This window comes from Panthera pardus, unplaced genomic scaffold, assembly GCF_024362965.1.
Source record: "Panthera pardus isolate Hobbes unplaced genomic scaffold, ASM2436296v1 HiC_scaffold_2, whole genome shotgun sequence".
Classification (NCBI taxonomy): Eukaryota; Metazoa; Chordata; class Mammalia; order Carnivora; family Felidae; genus Panthera; species Panthera pardus.
Window position 1 is genome coordinate 100739565 of NW_026526765.1, and position 6000 is coordinate 100745564.

Genomic DNA, 6000 nt, shown 5'->3' on the forward strand with positions numbered 1-6000 from the left:
ATGACCTGCATGCATGGGATCTAGACTTTGATGTGTAAAATCTCTCTGGACTAAGTCCAGAAAGATAATACAGTCATTTCAACCTATGACCGTCTGGGGAAGAAGAGGAGGGAAGTTAATGGTCTTAATAGTCCACATCCCATCAAAATGCTCACAGACTACTGCAGGTACTGTATCAACCCTGGGGACAGTACATTCCTGGCAGCGTTGCCCAAGATAATAAGGCTGAACTGACAAATGCCCACCTTCCGAATTTTATTAGTTTACACTGTGACAACTGGCAGGTCCTTAGAGACCATCCAGTCTACTCTGTTTTACCAGAGGAGGAAATGGAGACCCCGTGAGGGGTCATACTTGGCCACACTCATACAGCTGGGAGATCACAGGCCATCTCCATCCCAGACTCCTGACTTAGGCGCCTTCACACTGACCTCTCACTGCTTTCTGAAACCTGGAAAACCTGCTAAAGCTAAAACTTTGTAATTGCCTATTTACCATTTGTTACAAATATCATCACCAATGCTTTCTAGAACTTCCTCTCTGCCAGGCACTTCTAGAAAGGCTGTGAATTAACTCACTGACTCTCACAACAACCCGAAGGGGCAGGTTACAATGATTATCCCCATGTTACCCATGGAAAACCTCAAGCAGAGAAGCATCATACAACCAGGACAGAGCCAAGGCGGGCTAACTAGACAGTCTGGCTCCAGAGCCCCCACTGCTATTCGCTTTGTTACCATTTTAAAGAAGTTATAAAGTGACGTAAGAAAAGGAGCAAGCCTTTAAGCACAAGGGCATGGTAACTCGTGTTTGCCAATGAAATTAGGAGCTCAACCATGAAGTCATTAGCAGGCAATTTACCTCTCGATTAACATATGAAGGGAAGGTCTATGAATTTTAATATACAGACTTAGTTAACCCTTGAGGTATTTTTCAAGAAGGTAAAATGGTCACGTGCACACCTCTCAAACAAAGCCTGCCTCTTGAAACACGGCAGAATCTTACCTGAGGACTGGTTTAGAGGGTCTCTTCTAGACACGCTATCAAGGAAAGTAAACCGGTCATTGCTGGTCTCCACCAATGCTGGCCTTCACTCATAGATACAAGGTTTTCCTCTCAAGAAACCTTACTTTTACATGAACTTCCTACACAAGTCAAACCTCAAGGGGCGCCTCACTCAGTTGAGTGTCTGACTTCAGCTGGGGTCATGATCAAAGGTTTGGAGGAGTTTGGGTCCCACCTCGGGCTGGGACTTGCTGCTGTCGGCGTAGAGCCCACTTTAGATCCTCTGCCCCCCTCTCTTTACCCCAAACCCACTTGCTTGCAGGCGCACGCACGTGCTTTCTCTCTCTCTCCTTCTCTAAAAAATAAATAAAACATGAAAAACAACTTTTAGGGGCGCCTGGGTGGCTCAGTTGGTGAACCAGCCGATTTTGGCTCCGGTCATGGTCTCATTGGTCATGAGTTCAAGCCCCGCGTCGGGCTCTGTGCTGACAGCTCAGAGCCTGGAGCCTGCTTCAGATCCTGTGTCTCCCTCTCTCCCTGCCAGTACCCCACTGGTGCTCTCTCAAAAATAAGTAAACATTTTTAAGTTTAAAAAAAAAAAAAAAGTCAAACCTCAAATTCAGGAAAAAAAATTAAGGAGAAATCACCTCTGAAGGATAGAAGTACATATGATAAAAGAGTTCAAACAAATATCACTGGAACAAATGCCCAATATTCAATTACGTGACGTTTTTGCTTTCCCTCATTTAAAAAATTATGTCAAATCTCATTATCTTGGTTATCCAGGAGAAGTAGTCCAGGAGCAATAATGCTAGAAATAAGCAAATTACTATTGTGCCAAGATCAAATTAAGGACAAAATTACAGTTGATTAAGATGTACTATCACATAAAGGCACCTGACATTTTACCAAAAGTCTTAGCATCAAGTGTGCAAAAGTCCGCTCAAAATACAACAGACCCTAAAAACTCTGAACTTAGACCAGTATTGCCTTAGATGTGAAATCCACAGAAATTTAGAACCCAAAATAACAATTACCCAACCTGACCCATCTCTTCCTAGCAAATCTTTTTTATTATTATTTTTTAACATTTATTCATTTTTAAAAGAGCACAAGCTGGGGGTGGGGGGTGGTGAGAGGGAGGGCAGCGAGAGAAGGAGACACAGAATCCAAAGCAGGGTCTGTCAGCACAGAGCCTGACACAGGGATTGAACCCACGAACTGAGAGATCATGACCTGAGTTGAAGTCAGACACGCAACCCACTGAGCCATCCAGGCGTCCCTCTTTGTAACAAATCTTAAAGTCACATGAAAAAATTATCCCGTTGCTTCTCGGTTCAACTAAAACAATGAAAGTACAAATGCAATTACACAAAACCTTTATCAACTACATCTGTCCTATCTAATCAGTAAATTAACACATAATACAATTAGTCAGCCTAGGAGTTTTAGAGTAATTTGGGCTTTACCATCATTTACCAGAATAATTTGGCAATACCATTGTAGCCAAACCCCAATCAGGGTTTTCCAATATTTATAGCATTCATTTTTCGGTACAGTCTGCTTAGTAATAAACTCTGGCCAGACTTCAAGTTAGAGCTTGAGTACCAATATAGTACTTGTTTTTATACACAATGCCAAACATAAACGTATTGTGTTCCAGCTTTAATACCTTTTGAGGATACTTTTCCTTTTCTCATATGGCATACACCCAAGGTCATGTATCAGAGCTCACCTCAAGTTTCTACCTAATTCGTCTTAGCCACCACACAACATTTTAAAAGTACGAGAAAATATCCTCAACTCTTATGCACTGCACACATGTTAAAAAAAAAAAAAAAAAAGGTGTTAACCCCAAATGAGGCCACTGATGAAATTTCATCGAGCCTTTATTACCATTTCCCTCTTTAAGTGCTTCTAAACTTCTTAAAGGGCAGGACAGGTGCTTCAAAGCAAAGTCTAAGGACACGTTACATAACCTGTTCTTGGTTGACCAGGTTATACGGTTGTGATAGATAAGGAAGAAAACTGTCAAAAGCAAAACAAACACTAATTCTGTTCTCCATTCTCCTATTACCCAGGACATTCGAGTCACACACCCAGAAGCTGTGTGCCTCAGTTTCCCAACCACTAAAGCAGAGGTCTGATGTGATCCGAATTCCTATTTAATCAAAGTTAATGAGCACAATAATCACACAAAGTTCCCTACAGACCCTTACACTGGAATACTATGTTGTAGAAAGCAATTCCAAAAGGTTTCTGCAGTATTCATTTCTTGTCCTCCAAACACTCCAAAGGAGTTAGGTCGGCCATTAATCAGGAGGAGGCAAATAGAGATGTTTTATTAAGATATATGTAAAACCCAGAATTTATACAGAAACCTTCCCCTAAGTTCTCACTCTGGTTGCATGGTCATGTGCAAACAGCAACCCACAAAACCTAGTAAAGACAGGTCTCCTTTCTGTTCTGAAAACAGGATTTCGCTTTCCCTGACAGCTCCAGGTCCTAGGAACAGAGGATGAGAAAGCTTCGGGAAATCACAGACCCCCAGGACCATAAATGAGGAGGGGACTGGGGGGCGAGGTTTTGTGTCGTTTTGTTTTGTTTTTTATAAGGTTTGCGTTTTTTTTCTTTCCCAACTGGCGCGGGTCTGGTGGTAAACCACCGTAATTCCGGGTCTGCAGAGATTGGTCTAGACCCAGGCAGGGGTCATTTCAGGAAGCTGGGCAAACACAGATGTTGCTGCCTTTCCGTGACCCACCCAGCTGTAACCAATAGGGGGTCACTGTGGGCTCCTAGGGAGGCAGATGGATTCTCTCCTGGAACTCTAATGGGCGTCTGGGAAACCAGAGCTGGGTTTCCAAGGCGGCCCCAGCACCCAGCTTCTACCCAGCCTCGACAGGAAAGGATGCCTCCTCGGCCGAGCACAAGCCCATCGTTGTGACCCCCTCCGGAAACTCTAAGCAGGAGAAGGTTAGGGTACCACCCACCCACATCCCAGATGTTCAAGGGGCACACAAACCCGTAAGAATAAAATCCGACGGAACGCCGACCGCCCCTCGTAATCAAACGTCTGCAGCTGCCTTTGAAAATACAGCAAATGTCTCCATATGAAAGAGTGCTAGCGCTGGTACCGTGAGGTCTGCTCTCTGGGAGCCCAGCCCCACCAAGGACCCTCACGCTGGAGCAAAGACACCGATGGGCAACCAGCTTTCGAGCCGCCCCCCACCCCCATCTCCACCGCAGGAGTGCATCTCCGTGGCTCTCAAAGGACCCCGACCGGGCCTCCACCCGCCCATCCCGGGACCCCCCAGTGGCAACGAGAGGGGCCACAGCCTTCTCGGTGCGCTCCCCGCCGCCCGGCGCAAACCACTCCAGGCTCCACAGCGGCCGCCGCCGTGCCGGACGGTGCGGCCCTTTGCACTTGTTGTCGTCCCCCAGGGGCAATGAGGCGGCAGGATCCCTCGCGCCACTAAACCCACAGCGGCACGCACCTTTCCACCTCTGTTGCCCCTCGCGTCCCCCAGTACCCTGGAGAGAGTATTTCTGGGCTAGAGAACTCGGGCGAGGGGAACAAACTTTTCTGCCCTGAGCTACCGGGAGACGCGGGGGATGGAGCCCCCAAGAGCACTTACCTGGAGCCAGGGCCCCCACAGCCTCCGGAACCCCACCGAGACGCTGCAGCCCGCGCCCTGCCCGAGGGCGTCTGGAACGCGCCCCGGCCCGCCGCCGCCGCCGCCCGGAGCCGGGAAGGCTTTCCCTGAAGCTGCCAACGCCCGGCCGCCCCGGAGGCTGGAGCCAGCGCGGAGGGGGCGGAGCCGCGGGCGCGCTCCCGGAGCCGGCTGGCTGCGCCCGCAGCTCGGGCCGCCCCCGCTCCCTCCGCGCCTGCCGGCTGCCACTGGATCCCCGCCTGCCCACCTCCCGGCCCCGGCATCACATGGCCGGGCCCGCCCGCCGCCGCGCCCGCCACCGGCTCCAGGACGAAACCTGAAGCGGCCCGACCGCGCTGTCTCCGCCGCCACCCCCACCCGCCTCCCGGCGCGCCTCGCCTTCCCTCCCCCATCCCGGAGCGCCCAGTCGGGCGGAGGCTGGCGCGGCCCCTGCGGGGCCGGGGGAGGGCGAGGTCGCGTCCCGGGTGCTGCGCCCGCGCTCCCCGGGCCCCCCACGGACCTCGCTTCGGCGTCGCCTGAGGAGGGAGCCGGCCATGCCCAGGGGAGGCGCAGGCTCTTCACTTAAAAGCCACCACACCGGTGACAGGCCGTGGCCCAAGTGTTACTTGAAAACCAGACGCCCCCTTTCTTCTTGAGGCTCACGTCCCTGTGTCCTCCGGCTGTGCGAGCCTCCGTTGCCTCCGCGTTCGTGCGGGCTAGTGGCTGTCTTGCAAGTCCTTGTAACTCACAAATTTCTCATGAGAACCGTAACCTGTTTTCACCACGAAAAACTGCGCGGGAGGGGCTCCCTTACCATCCAAGGCGCTTTTCAGGTTAGCTCCTCATAACCCCGAGCACAGAAGCTTCTCCGTCAGCCAGGCCTCCAAAACACAGACTTGAGACCAACTTTAAAGGCAAAGTTACCAAATGGACTTTTCTTGTGAGCACCACGAATCTCCTTGTTTTTCCTGCGAAGACCTACCGCCCACAGAGCCGGACAGGGGTGTGTGGTTGGAGGAAGCCGGCCACCAAGACAGTCAGCCAGGAGGAGCTCCCCTCCCCCGACCTGTTCCCAGCTGTCTGCAACACCTGTCCTGCGTCTGGGCCACTTGTGCCTCTTTGCAGCCTCACCTTGTCTCACCCGATCTGCTGACCGAGTTCCTGAAGAAGATAGCAGAACAACAGGATCCCGCCTCTGAAGTCCTTAGTCCTGTTCCAAGGCAAAGGTCTGGCGTCCTGCCTTCATAAAGGGGCCCCCGATTGGCCTAACCCCTTCCCGGAGGTGCAGTCCCAGCTGATTCTATTTCCCACTGGGATGAACCCAAGGCCTGGCCTCAGGCACTGC

General features: G+C 51.0%; 1 protein-coding gene across 1 annotated transcript in view; it reads right to left on the reverse strand.

The window, feature by feature from the left end:
- The window catches only part of ARHGEF28 (Rho guanine nucleotide exchange factor 28), a 301505-nt gene extending 296684 nt beyond the window's left edge, over positions 1 to 4821 (reverse strand). Inside the window, exon 1 of the mRNA XM_019463023.2 lies at positions 4641 to 4821. The gene's annotated coding sequence lies outside the window, so the exon portion shown is untranslated. The remainder of the gene's footprint in view (positions 1 to 4640) is intronic.
- Positions 4822 to 6000: the final 1179 nt, after the last annotated feature.